The sequence below is a fragment of the Ambystoma mexicanum genome, chromosome 3p, assembly GCF_040938575.1.
Source record: "Ambystoma mexicanum isolate Mex_15411 chromosome 3p, UKY_AmexF1_1, whole genome shotgun sequence".
NCBI classification, from domain to species: Eukaryota; Metazoa; Chordata; class Amphibia; order Caudata; family Ambystomatidae; genus Ambystoma; species Ambystoma mexicanum.
In genome coordinates, this window is record NC_090925.1 from 932,519,230 (window position 1) to 932,533,939 (window position 14,710).

Here is a 14,710-nt window from a genome sequence, read left to right on the forward strand (position 1 = left end):
CTCCATGGTCCCTTAGCCCCATGGATTTTAACACCTGCTAAAAGCAGGTGTTAAGTCCGCCATGGCGCTAAGGGACCTCGTACTCAGGCGGTAAGGGTCGGCGCTGTTTACGGTGCCGTAAACCCCTTACCGCCTGAGTTGTAATGAGGGCCATTGTATGAAACGTGTGTGACAACCAATGCGAGTAAAGTTGAACTGCAGATGAGTGATTGAACTTTGAATTTAAGATACGATATCTTTGACAGAGTGGTCCGGCACTGCCTGGGTGCTCAATCGAAGGTCTATGTAAGAAGGTATCCAGCTGAGAGTTGACAAAAGTGAGAGTGGCAAAGGATCGTGAATTGAAGTGGCCCTGCAACGGGTCAAGCAAAATCCTGCGCACAATCGAAAGTCTTTGATGTTGATGCAGTAAAGAAAGTTAATAACAAAGTAGATAAAGCTGGTCCGAGCCCGGCAAAGGTAGAGGTAGATGAATCGCAAGCTTTGGGTTAAAGCAAGTTTTGTGTTACAATAGATAAAGTACTCCAAGCCTGGCAGAGGGAGACTGATTAAATAATTTGTGTCACAGCGGATCTGAACCCGGCAGAGGGGGAGGGTGAACCGTGAATCACCAGAGAAATTGGATACATGAAAATCCTGACAGCATTGTGTTCAAGTGGATCTGAGCCCGGCGGAGGGGGATCCAAGGTGGTTAGTAAATCACCTAAGAAAATTGTGTATATGTGAAATACAAAAAGGAAAGGATCTTTATTGTTTGTTTGTTGCATCAGGTCCTCTGAAAGAAGAGACTTTGAATGGCAAAGAGACTTTGACACAGAAGGCCATGATGTTGAAGTTTTGAACTGCACCCTTGTGCTAGAGAAGCCAGAGACTGTTCTAAGCTCGAGTTTGCCGACTTGTCCTGTGCTGAAAACATGGGGAAGACAAACCAAGGGCTTGAATATCCTGACACATCATTACCTGAACACTTTTCTTTTGTATAACTGTTTCCCACACTATTTGTATTTAGAGGTAAGGATTGGCAATAGGTTTATTAGTATAGGCCCTTTTATTTTGACAAGACACCACTAGGACTGCTTTATTATTTGATAGTCGTATTTTGCTCCCATCTTTAGATTTAGGATCAGATAGGCATTTTTCAAACCCATTTGAAGTTCAATAAACACCTTTGAACTGTGGTCACTTATGCCGGTTTTACTGTTGATACCATGCTTTCCTTACAACATCCAAAGCAAAAGTCCCAATGTCCAATGTCAGAATACTAACTCTGTCCCTCATACTCTTTTAAACTAAATGAAAAGTGGGTATTTCTATCCCAAAGGGAGTGGCAGCCTTCCCATGGACAAAAGACAGTTCTGAAATCTTCTGACCGTGAAGTATTGGAGAATATCTCCCATCCCCGTCCTTGTTCAGGCTTCTTGTAAAGTTCAACAATTGTTGGGGGAATATCAGCCCCCTTGTTGGCCCATCTCAGGCTTCTTTCTTGTCCCTAGGCCCCTCATGCATATTGGCAGGCTTGGTTCCTTTTCACGAGGCACAATTGCAAAACCAAAAGGAGTTAGGATGTGTTTACAAACTGGAGTGGGCCCCTGGCCCTGGTTGGCAGTCCTGGTTTCCTCTCACCAGGCACTGCTACAAAGAAGAATGGCCTGATGCACTCCCAGGCTATGGCGTAACAGACTAGGTTTACTTGCCTGCCAAGTACTGCGTGTACAGTCTATCACTTTTACAGTTCTCTTTATATGGGTGCAGGTCCCAGACTCAAACTGCAGGCTTCTGCCAATACCCCACTGAACTTATTGCACTGTTCTGCCAAGTATTATTCACCCGATTAGCCTTACTGAATGTCTTGACTTTTGCTAGGGTCCCAGACCCATTGATGTCGCTCTATGGGCTTACTTGCCGCCTGGGACTGTATCTGCCACTTTACAGCACCACCCCACTTATCTGCGTACCTTATTTTGTGGTCCACAAAGTTCTTGGGAAATCCTGTGAACCTGCCATCAGTAGTGGGGCTTCCTCTGCCCATGCTTCCTTATTTTCTTTCCGGAGGTCAGATTCATTCTCGTTGGCGTATTACCGTCCCTCTATGGCTGCTGACCTTTGGGGATGCCAGGAGCGTCTTCCCTGCTGCTCACTGTGCTATCTTTGCACACCGGACCAGCTTGACCGCGACCACCTCCTTGTTTTGCTCCCCGGTCTGCCTTTCTTCTTCCTGGAGCATTCTCTATCTTGCAGTTCCTCCAGGGCAGGCATGACACTTTGTCAAGTCCTTCTTTTCTTTTAACACAGCATCTTCCAATTGGCTGCTGAGAATCACTAGAATGGGCAAAGTGGTACTGGTAAGTTTTCTGTACTGCTCTGCGCCTCCTCACCTCAGTACTGAGTGATTTATGATATTTTAACTCACTAGAGATCTTACTGGGTTCAGTACTTTTCTACTTTTTCTGGGCTACAAAAGTACATGTAATATGATGGAAGGGGTGGAGAGGAAGGAGGTCAAGGAGAGGTGGAGTTGTTGTAGGGAGCGAGTCTAGGGTCAGGTGATTGGCAGGGATGCCACCTTCTCAAAATATGGTCATCACTGGTCCCAAAGGGGGGGTTCCCCTCACATGAGATCCACCAGTTGAGTACCACCTCCAGGGGAACTATCGGGTAGCGGCCTCACCACCTTGGCCTCATGGGAAGCAGTGATGACAACCTGGGATTCGTCACATAGGTCATCGAACGTAGTTGTCTGGCATAAGACGTGCTCCAAATTTATAGGGTGTGTCATAACTGGTTGACCATATTAAATGTATTGTTATGTTTGTGATTTTGAAACAGGCATTTAACACTAATTGAGATTCATCACGTGTGCCCTGGTGTCTTTCTATTGATAACATTTTCTCACATGGCTCAATTTTCATAATGTTTGTACTTTTCATGTTCACTATGTCTTTTGATGCATTATGTGAGAAACCTGACGGTGTCTCAATCGCCAGTCCCCGGGGATCTGTCATCCAGGTGGCCAGGACACGGCCATCGCTTTTGGATCCAGTTTCTGGGGGTCGACCAGTGCGGGAGGATCACCTGGATGGGGGTCCTTGGGGAGAGGAGGTGGGACACCGGAGGGTGAGACGCAGTATCCCCTTCCCAATAACACCTTTCCCCCTTCTTACCAGGTAGCATAGGATACTTAGGAACTCAACCCCTGCCCCTCTTTACGAAACAAACATTTTTTCACAGACAGTTCACTGTGAGAGAAAACGGACTAACACCCAAGCCATATACCGGACATGTCCCTACACAAGGGCCACGCAGAGTCAGGCAATTACTGATAGTTGTACATACCTGACTTCCATCACTCTTCCCCACACAGATAAAAGGCAGAGTGTTAGGCAGAATTGCATGCAGTACCCTCTGGGACCACCACACACAATTAGGACTACAGGTGTAAGCCAAACCAACCTTTGGTATAAGTCTGTACGACACAGTTTTAGGTAGCGAGTGGAGCAGCCAGGCTCATCTCAAGAGTGAATGTGAGCAGTACAAGACGTTACACCGAGGACTTTCAAATCACAGTGGTTCATGTAGACACTTATACTCAAGGTTTCTTGGTAAAACACTTATAAATTTATTACACAAACATTTAGACAACATTTCACTAGAAGGAGGCAACTTAATATTATATACCAATACACTCCAATACAAAACTCTAAGATTTTAGACAGATGGAGCGCCCCTGAAATAGGAGCCAAATGGCAGTTCAGTTACTTAGAAGTGATCAAAAAGGCACAAGGTAAGTAGAATAGATCACATATACTTGTTAGACAGTGCAAATAGTTTCAGTTCACTAGAAGAGTTAAATTCAAGTCACTAGGCCTAGGCCAAAGTCAATGGGCTAGTGTTCTGGATAGGAAAGAGCAGTTCTGGTATCAAACGGTAAGCCTTTGCAAAAGTTCTCAGAAGTAGTTTAGGCGAAAAAGAATCATTTGTTGGGTCACAAGCTTATAAGGCCTGCAAGTTGGGAAAGTTTCACAAACTTTCACCGCGAGAGTGGCATTCTCTCAATCGGGTTGGCACCTTAGTATGAAGAAACAAATGCAGCTGAAGTCGTTGGTTCCTGGCAGTTCCTGCAGATCTCACTGTTCCTCAACCTCAGTCATGGGGACAAGAGGGAGGACGTCGGGGGACTCCTGCACTGCACGGGATCGTCGGAAAATGCAAACAAAATGGAGTCACTTCAATTTGAGTAGCTGTTCTTCAAGCACACAAGCTGGTGTCCTTCCCCCTGGTTAATCCTAACCAGCTTTGAGAATGGTATCCAGGTGGTTCACGAGTTGACTGGTCCCACCAACTCAAAAGGAAGAAGTTGTCCTTGAAGGAGCTTCTCTGTCGAGATGAACTTGGCAATTTCGACCTGCAGCAGGGCTTCACCGGGCAAAGCAAAGATCCAGGATTTTCAGCAGCTTTCCTCTTCCAGCTCATCTTCGTTTGTTTTGTTCCAGTGGTCGACTCTGCTTTCAGTCGCCTTTTAAACAGTTCTCTCCTTTTCATTCCAGCCTAGCTGTCACTCACCCAGCAGGATGGCTGTCCTTGCGGACAGTCAAACAGCCAATCACACCAGAGTGCATTTGGGTCTCCTAGGAGACAAAGCACAGGGAGTTTTGGGCACCTCCCTCACTTACTGCCCACCCCAGACACTCAGACGCCAGAGGCGGTCTTCAGTCCTGAGGCCCGCCAAAGGCATTCGACCAAAGGGACCATACCTGGTTTGGCGCGCAGAGACAAAACTAGAAGGACCTTTCCAAAAAGAAATGGCGAAAAAAGAAGACCGGGACCAGTTTAAACATAGGGGCTTAAGGCGCCATCTTGAAAAAATGGCTCCCGTGATTTTTAGCTACCGGTGTTCGCGGTCAGGAAAAATCATGGTAGGTTGTTGTAAAACCACTTTCACCAGCCTTTTCAATAGGAAAGGGTAGCATTTGACTGCTACATGAGTAGTTAGACACAGGGGATACTATGTAACCCCTCCAGCACATTGTAAGATGGTGTGTGTTGGGTCTATACATTTGGTAAGACTAGTAAAGTCAATTTCACTTTACATTCTCTGGGAAACAGTAGTTTATCCCAGAGAAGGTATTTAAACCTATGGGAAATCTAAAAAGACATCCTTGTGCCACTGCACTGAGGGTGCTGTGTAACACACATGAAAAAATGATGCCTATGGAGTTATCTAAAACTCCATAATCAAAGAACAGATGTGTAAAATACACCTCAAAATACATGAAAGAGTGGGAGAAAAGGATCACACTCTTTCCAGGTAAGAAAATCAAGTCCTCAAAATCCATCAAAGTTTCTGAGGTTCTCTAAGGTGAAGGGAATTAGCACATTTATGAGAATTCTCCCTAACACTCAGCATGAAAGCACCCCCTGGAGCAAGGCAGAACACATGAAGAAGCAGCAGTTCCGAGATGGCAGTTAGGAGAAAGACGGCAAGACCAGAAAGGGTTGCAAGGAGGGAATTTCCCTTGGTCTTTTCAGAGGGAGAAAACCACTACTTTCACAAACCCTCGAGAATAAGAAACATAAGACCAGGAATTAAAGCTGAAGAAAGGTGCATTGTGTGCTGAAGGTACCCAGGGCTCTCCTGCATCGATAGCCGAGGCGGGGAGGAGCGATTGCTGCCGTGGTACTGTTCTTGGCTTGTAAAACAAAGCCGCTCCAGTAAAGTTGGCACAGGGACGCTGATAGCAGACCGGTCTGTGTTAGAATTAAAGTTTTAAGCGGCAACATTGTATGAAGAAATCTGCAGAGAAGAGTGAGAGGCGTATGTGTTGAGCGACGCAAATATCATTGAATATCCAAGGAGTGACTGAACATTTTAAACCAAGGCAGATGCCATATACAGAGTGATCCAGCGCCACGTGGATACTCATTCGAAGGTCCAAATGAGAGCGTAAAATTGTAAACTATAAAATCGAAGTGGTCCTGCAACAGTTAAGCCAAACCCAGTGTACATTGAAAGTCTTCAATAGCTAATATGAACTGTAATTGGTCCTGACCCCCAGTTAGGGAGACTAATTGTGTGAAAGGGATCTGAGCCCGGCTGAGGGGGATCAGGGTGAACCGTGAGTCACCCGAGAAAAGATATTCTATAAGCAATGGAGAAGAGGATCTGAGCCTGGAAGAGAGGGATCCACGGTGAAGAGTGAATCGCCCGACTTGAAGATTTGTAAAGGAACTTTTTGTTGTTTTCGTACATCAGGCTCTCAGAATCAAGAGATTTTGATAACTTAAGAGACTTAGGAAAGAAGGCCCAGATGTTGGCAATGGAACTGTGTCCTTGTGCCGAAGAAGCCAAAGAGTGTGCTATGCTCGAGTGTACCGCCTTGTCCCCTGTTGAAAACGTGGAGAAGGGAGGCCAACGGCCTGAACATCCTGACTTATAATTTTGTGAACACTTCTTTCGTTTTCATGAACATTTCTCCACACTATTTTTAAATTAGCGGTCAGGATTGTCAATAGTTATTTTTTGAGTATAGGCCCTTTTATTTTGACAAGACTACACTAGGAGTGCGTTATTATTTGATGGTCGTAGCTTGCTCCCATCTTTAGATTTAAGTTTTGATAGGCGTTCATCACATCCTTGATAAAGTTCAATAAACACTCTTGCACTGTGGTCACTTCCATCTGTCTAACTGTTGATACCATGCTTTCCTTACATAATATAATAAAAATGATGATGAATTAAGTGAATTAGTCAGCCTAATGAATTTGAATTTAGACTGTAACTAACCTTTAAGAATATATTTCTCTCATGAGCGTTGGGTTTGCAACATATTTTGAAAGAGGTACAGAGAAGTCCTTTGTCCTTCAACTACGTTCACCTTTCACAGTCTATTGTTGACTGGGCCACACCTGGTCTCTAGGCTTGACAGTCCCCTTTGTCAGGTTTTAGAGTTTGCCCCATTGGCACATTGTAAAATGTACCCAGGGTCAAGAAGCCAGCACAACTTAATTGGGCATCTGGAGCACATTTCAAGCCCACCATGCAGTCAAACAGCACACAGTCTTAACTACCTACTGCTCTTTCTGTCTGATTCTGTACATGTTATACCTTCCCTTTTGCAATCCGGATCTGTGCTCCACCTTAAAGGATCTGCAAGGACCCAATCCATCCCAAAAAACTCCTTTACCCTTAAACAATTTTCCCGGCTTATGTCTGTTGGATTTACACCCTCTTTCCCATCCTCTTATCGCTCCCATTTTATCCGCAGGTCTAGATATCGGGGGCAGAGCACATTCTGACCATTGTAGACAAGCACAGGTGCTCCGTGTACACTATGGTGGTGATTTTGAGCAGTATGAAAGACCTGAAACACAACATAGCGTAACATAGTGAATGAAACTGCATTATATCAGAGATGAACAATTTCACCTGCAGATTAATGTTTTAGGAAGATAGTGTAATTGTTTCCACAATGTTTAACAAAGCTGGTTGCAGGGATTTGGGGAAGGAGGCTGTGGTGTGCATTGCCTTTGGTAAAAAAGCCTGCAATATTTCTTGTCATTGTATGCACGATTTCTGAAACAAATCAAAGTTAGGTTTTTCTTAGACCACTGTTGATCCATCCAACCATCTGCAAGCACTCTCTCCAATCAACACTTTGTAGCACATTCTGAGTGAAAAGTTGCAAAGATACAGGAAGAAAGCAGCATTGTCTAATCCAAAGAAACAGATTTCATGGGTATGCAAATGAGACCTGGCTGATTTCTGGAGCACGCACAATAAGTTAAGGTCAGAGAAGTAAAGCACAAATATGGCTTTGGGCAAAGATGTAGGTTGGCAACCTGGCAGACATTATGGTGTGAGCGCATTGAGGATTCCCTTCAATGGCAAATATACAACACCACACATTAGCAAAGCAAATCGTTTTGGCTGTGCAAATGCCAAAGGAATTCCTTTTTATGTTTGTGGTCATAGTTTTCACTTTAGCAAGCCTGCATCTCTCCACTTTATTGTAACCACCGAGTACAGTGTATCAATTCAGGGGAGAGAGAGAGAGAGAGACAAAGAGTGAAAATGGGTGCAGTATTCTCCAAGGTCAGTGGGAGCAATACTCGATGAGAAGAAGTGGGAGCAAGGAATGATGGGTAGTTAAAAATAATTATAAACCATACCCAAGTTAATGCTTTTATCATAGGACCAAAGGTTGCATTAGGTAACACCCAGTAATATAAAATAATGAGCATGCCCAACTCTTGCTACAGTGCAGAGGTCAGCACTATTTGTATACTGGAGTAGGTAAGTTATATGGGTTGCCATGGCAAACACTTGCTGAAGTGCAGGTGCCTGCATTATGTTTGTGTAGTAGAGCCCCATTGCCATGATGTCCATCTTCTGCTGCAGTGCATGAATCACCACCGTACTCGTGTTTTTGAGGCAAACAGACCATCATGATCCACTCTTAATGCAGTGCAGTTGTCAGCATTTCAATGTGCAGTAGAGCCACATGGGCCATCATGCCCAACTCCTGCTGAAGTTCAAGGATCAGTGCTGTACTATATATATATTTTTTTATATAGCGCTTTAATCTAAAGCGCTTGACATGGGACATATTTACATAGATTACTATTACTACCCAATCGAATTTGGTACTCATTTATTGATCTCAGAAGGATGGAAGGCTGAGTTGACCTTGCTGCGAACCTGTGACCTGCAGATCAAACAGATCACAACAACAAGGGTTTAACCCGTTGAGCCACCTTACCAGTGTACTAGTGTAATTGAGTAATAGAGACCCTCGTGCAGTGCAGAGCTCCTTACTAAACTAGAGTAGCAGAGTTCCACAGATAATCATGTCACACTGTTGTTGCAGCGCAGGGATCCACACTCTTCTAGTGTAGTTGCATTACGTGAGCCATGTCACGAAGCTGAGTGGGATCAAGCACAGCCCATACACAGATGAAATGTCTTCACACTTCTTTATCATGGGAAGCTTACTAAGGAAAATCAAATACACTCCCTGAGGGCCACATGTTTATCAGGATATTTGTTCACAGGGTTATGGCCAGTTCTTAGAGAAACCTAAAAGTGAGGGTGCCTCAGGGAGGTTCAAAAGTGTGAAAAATAAAATGTCTTCAGTTCTTATTTGACCGGGAGTAGCGCCACAACAGATGTGATGAATAGGTGCAGGTTACCCCAAACAAAACCCCGGAAAAAGGGAGGGTGCCTCAGGGAGGTTCAGAAGTGTGAACAATAAAATGACTTCAATTCTTATTTAGCCAGGTATTGCGCTGCAACAGATGTGATGAATAGGTGTAGGTTACCTCAAACAAAACCCCAGATAAAATGCCTCATTATTCCTCTTGCAGCTCCTCTGGGTCCCTCCCCATCAGGCTCAGTCTCTAATATTCTAACCTCTGGAGATGTTCATATGCAGCTAGAGAGAGAACCTGCTCCTCCTTGGTCTCATGCCTGCACTGAGTCCTGATTATTGTACTATAGTGTGAGTCACACTGGAGCTGGCCCTAAACTAGGGGCCAGAGGCACAGGAAAACAAGATGCCACCTAAGGACTTCACATGGTTCGTGCTAGCCTTATTACCACCTCCCCTCACAAGGTCTTGGTTCTACAGATGCCTGAACCCACGAATAGGCCCTTTTAAATCAGTAACATGTCATACATGGATGGGGATGCAGAATAACTCTTACACCAAATAATAAGACAGACTCAGGAAGTTGGCAAAATGTCTCCTTCGACTGTTAAATTGTCTAAAACCGGGAGTTACAACAGACATCAGCAGACGTTCAATCGTGCTCTCAATCATATTGTATAAAAAACACACTCAAGTACAAATAATTAATCATAAGTGACGTCATACTACGCGGCAAACTAAGAAACCCTACGTGGGATTGTGATAGGTTCAATGGGAACATCCAAGTATACTTTCTTTGAGGGATCGGGTTGTGATTGGGTCTCTACGGTCAGGTGGACAATTTATGCCCACTCCTAGTGCAACTTCATCAGTTACTAGAAACACTGTACACCATTGGCTCTCAAACTATAAAGCCCTTCGTTAGATGGCCTTCTACAATTGGTTGGCACGCTTGTGTCCTTCTGGAACATTTGGCTCACTAGCAGAACATAAGCTTGTACCCCAGGTGCTGGTGGGTGGACTTGACTGTCTCCCCACCCAATTAACCCTACATCTTTTCATGCCTTCTGCCATTCAGATTGTCTTTGAACTTGGCCTTGCAAAGTATCTCTGCTCCTGAGAATAAAAGGGAGTATAGGCTCAACCTTATCGTAGCTCAGGTCTGCACATCCACTCCTATTTTTATCCTTGACTCATGTGACAGGAGACCGTATTTCGGCCTTTTTTGCAGCATTTATTTGTCTTGAATTAATAAACTTGGCACTCATGGTGTTCTTTCCTCCCACCTTAACAAGGGCTTATTCAGCTACTCACGTTCACTTGTTCTTAAAGGATAGATAAGTGTTTTTTTGGCCACTTCATCCTTTGACAACAGGCCAGACAGCTATTCCAGCCCTTTCCTCGATCTTCAGCTGTTTTATTACTGCGACACACAGCCCTCTGATTCTTCTTTCGTCACAGGTCTGAGCTTACTAAATATGTGACACTGATGTCCAGAATTCTATATAATGGCGGAACGGCCTGCAGTCTATCCACTATGTATTGCCAGCCTTTATGATTACTTAATCTACTTTCATTACAGCATCTGTACAGTTATAAAACTGCTTGCATGTTCTGCAGTTCTCTTCACACGTGCAATCTTCATTCCGCATATGAAAGTCTTCTCAATTCTTTACTTCATCATCAGATTCTTTAAGGTCTATGCATTTTCTTCTTTGACCATTCTTCTCAGTGTGTCATGCTTATTTCTTGTCATCTTCATATTCCTTCAGGGACCTCCTCCAAGAGATTGTCATCTCTGCGAGGGTATATCACACAGGGTCTTCTCAACTGATACCTTGTCTCAAAGGCTCTTCATGGAATAGGCACCATCAATGGTTTTGCGCATGTTGCAATTTACGGCTTTCAACATATAGGCAGAATGGGGGCGTGACTTCCTGCCGAGGCATTCATCTTTTCCTCTACACTCCCAATCCAACCGCTCTTGTCTCCTTGACGATTCACCATGAGCTTGTACCTGGGGACCTTGTCTTATTCCTTCCCTCCTTTTCTATGTCAATGTGCTTCATCTCTGGCACGTTCCTCTACTCATCCCACACATCTCCTTATGTCATCACTCAATCTCGTCTTGCTCTTATTTTCTCTCTTTGATCTTCCTTTCCTCCTCCTCTTCTTCCTCCTCCTCCTCCTCACCTACCATATTTCTGGGGCTTCTCTGCTTAAGCTGTTCACTTTGGTTAGCCTTCTCTTTCATAGATTCCTAACCATTCACGATCTTCCCTATAAGCATCTCCTCCTATAGTATATCTATATTGGCTTCTTCAACCCCTCCTTCATTTTTCCTCTCACCACTTACTCCTCTTCGTCCTCCATTGTTAACGTCAAAAAGAAACCTTTCAGTTAGGCCTGCAAGGCAAACGGATGGCACCCTAGAATTAACCCTTTCCTAACCCACTACCCTGCTCCAAACTCCAGGTGTTCTCCTTTAATAAATTATTGATGCTCGAGACCCACAAAGTAGAAAGGAACTTACTGGGTCTTCCGGTGCATTATTCCCACCTTCCTTAGAACAATGGAAATGTGTTTAAGGGATTAGTCCCCCCCTTTACGTCCATGTTCATAAGGTGTCACATTGCAAACCGCCTCCAGGTGAATCATGGCAGCACACATGCGCCTCGTGGTTATTTCCTGCTCAGGCGAGCGGTGTGGAACCTCGGACCTCCATCCGCATGACACCTTTAACTATAGAAGAACATTCCATTGCCCATGCTGGTTTGTCACAAAACCGGTGGCCTTGCCTCATCACACGAGGTAAACCAAATGTTCATTGTCAGTAATTTGGGTGCATCTACACAGTCCAGATTATAACAACCAGCAATGCATGATGTCAATAGGAGAGGGGGGAGCCTTAATAAACGTCTAATGGGATTTAAGAAAAAATAATAAACACTAGTGGTGATGTCATGATGAGTAGGCAAGATTTAAATAAAAAAAATCTCTTTCCATGTTTTATTTTGTTAACGACATTCCCACTGGGCGCCAGTCCCCACAGTTCATAATATTCCCAAGCCCAAGAACTGCATATCATTTTTATAACTATTTCAAATCACTTGGGGAGGAAGGGGGCTCAATTTTCACCATTTCCTCCTTAGCTCTCTTCACCACTAACTATTCAGCTTCTCTCACTGCTTCCTCCTTAGCTTCTCTCCCCATCTCCTTTTCAAATCCCTCTGTAACAAGAGCAAACTGTCATCTCCCTCTTCCCAGTTTGTGTCCTTTTCTCCCCAGTCTACCAGTGTGTGTTTCCCTCCCTCTTTCTAGCTCTCTATATCCATCCACACAGGCCCCCACTCCTCAGACTGTCCTCTAGCCTCCTATTCGTGCTTCGAGCAGTTTCCAAGGTTCTTCTTTTCACATCCTCCGGGATATCACCTCCTGTCTCCCGCTCCAGCTCCTTGTCCATCTCCAAATAAACTCCTTCTCTGACCTCAGACTGCCGTCTTCCAGAGGACTTTCCTTTAATATGGCCTTGGGCTCCCTTCCAGCCTCCCTTGCCTAAGGGAAGTCAGGTGTGTCTCTCATTGTAGGTTCTATGGGGATTGGCTGATGGGCCATTCCCCTGGGGGTGGTTCCTAGTTCTGAGGTCAGACTTGGGGTTGGCTAGTCCCTCCATATGGGTGGAGTTATCTGCTTTCCATACACTGGTCCTGCCCTCGGGGAGGACTCCTTTAGTCTAAATGATTTAAGCTGTATGTGTTTGCAGACTCTGAGAGGGCTACTAGAGTTATCCTTCTTGGTTCGAGTCTTGTGCCTTTCCCCCCGTTTGTATGCATTCTGCATCTGTGTGAGTGGAGCCTAGCATGTACACATGCTGCCAGCCTCCCAGTACCTCGCTTCATCAATTCCTTTGAAGGGATAGGTGCTCCTAAGGTGGTAATGTGGCACCACATATGATCAAGTCAAGCACCCGCCGAAGCCCAGATGCCGGAAGTGCCAGGCACAAAGAGAATGACATGCTATGGTAAACTGTGGAAGGCTGCACAGGTATCAGTCTTTGCACTATACCGTGCATTCAAGATGCAGGCTGCATTGCCACACATTGATAGCCAATGTTCCATGACCATTTAACCGCAAGCGGTCCCACAAAATAAGGGAGGTAAAAACAGGATGTGCGAGTTTTCCCTAAACGTAAAGCAGGGAAGAGAATTCAGTTTCCATTCTTTTATTTATTTCCTCAGTCTTTTTATGCTCATATAGGATTGTATACCAGAACTGTCGTTTACCCAACACTCTATATATAGTGTATTTACATGTATGGTGTATACATTATTTGTATTTCTCTCAAGTATTTGTTAACCTCAATGGATCACTGTAATCATGTTTAATGGTATGCGAGTTGTGGATCTGTGTGACATGTAATAAATACACTTTCTTCATTAATAAAATAAATGCTCTCAATCAGTTTACATATTGGGGGAAAAAGTGGGGCAAAAAAACCCCACCCAACAAACAGGACTTTCAGCAGTCAGATTTCATTTTTGATTTGGCGGCCTTTGATACAGTGGACTTCGACAATATGTTAGCCAGACTCACCACAGTGGTGGGTATATCTGAACATGCACTGGTTTGGTGTTGGGCCTTTTTGATGGAACGTCACCAATGCATGAAACTAGGTAATCATGTGTCAAAGGATGACCCAGTGCATTGCAGAGTCCCACAGGGATCTTCCTTATTTCCTACTATTTTGTTTTGATATTTATATGCAGCTCCAACTAATATTTTATCAAAATTTGAGATGTTGTACCACTTCTAAGCAGATGATATGCAGCTATATCTGCGAGTTAATGATTCTGCTGTGTAGCCTTCCGCTATTGTTCAATGCACATACGAGATCGCAAGCTGGATGACTCAAACTACTCTTAAAATCTATTAAAACGGATATAATACTGCTGTGTTCCCAACAACTCTCTAAGCTCCCCACCAGGACTATTCACTCCCCTTCTCTGTGCGGCCTTCCAACTCGCTGTGCTACTAAAGTAAAGAACATAATTTGCGAATGGCAGACCAACATGAGCAGTGATTACCAGGTCAGTACTAAAGTTCGCTCAATATACTACATTCTTTGACTATTGCGACCAGTCCTCCCATACCTTGCTCCACTAGATATCCCAGTAGTGGTGGGATCATTGGTAAATTCAACATTGAATTTTGCCAATGCTACCCTGGCGGGCATCCCAAACTATCAGCTGCAGATTTGCCAGGTTGCACAAAATGCAGCAGTCAGACTGGATTTCATAATATAAAAATGTACTCCTGTCTCTAACCTCTGCTGCTCCTTATGCTGGTTGCAGTGGAATAAAGGATACATTTTAAGATTCTATGCTTGGTTTTCAAGTGTATAAATGCACTGGCACCTTCTTATTTGGGCAATAAGCTCTCCCACTACCACCCCGCCAGATCATTTAGATCTGAGGACAAGATCGTGTGCACTTGTGGTTCCACAATCTTGTGTTCTTAGGGCAACAGACGAGTTCCATTCTATGGGCCACGTCTTTGGAACTCACTGC

The 14,710-nt window shown here is 44.3% G+C and overlaps 1 protein-coding gene across 1 annotated transcript in view; it reads right to left on the bottom strand.

The window, feature by feature from the left end:
• LOC138581134 (arf-GAP with SH3 domain, ANK repeat and PH domain-containing protein 1-like) overlaps nucleotides 1-14,710 on the bottom strand; it is a 1,625,721-nt gene that overhangs the window by 973,523 nt on the left and 637,488 nt on the right. The gene's annotated exons all lie outside the window — the stretch shown is intronic.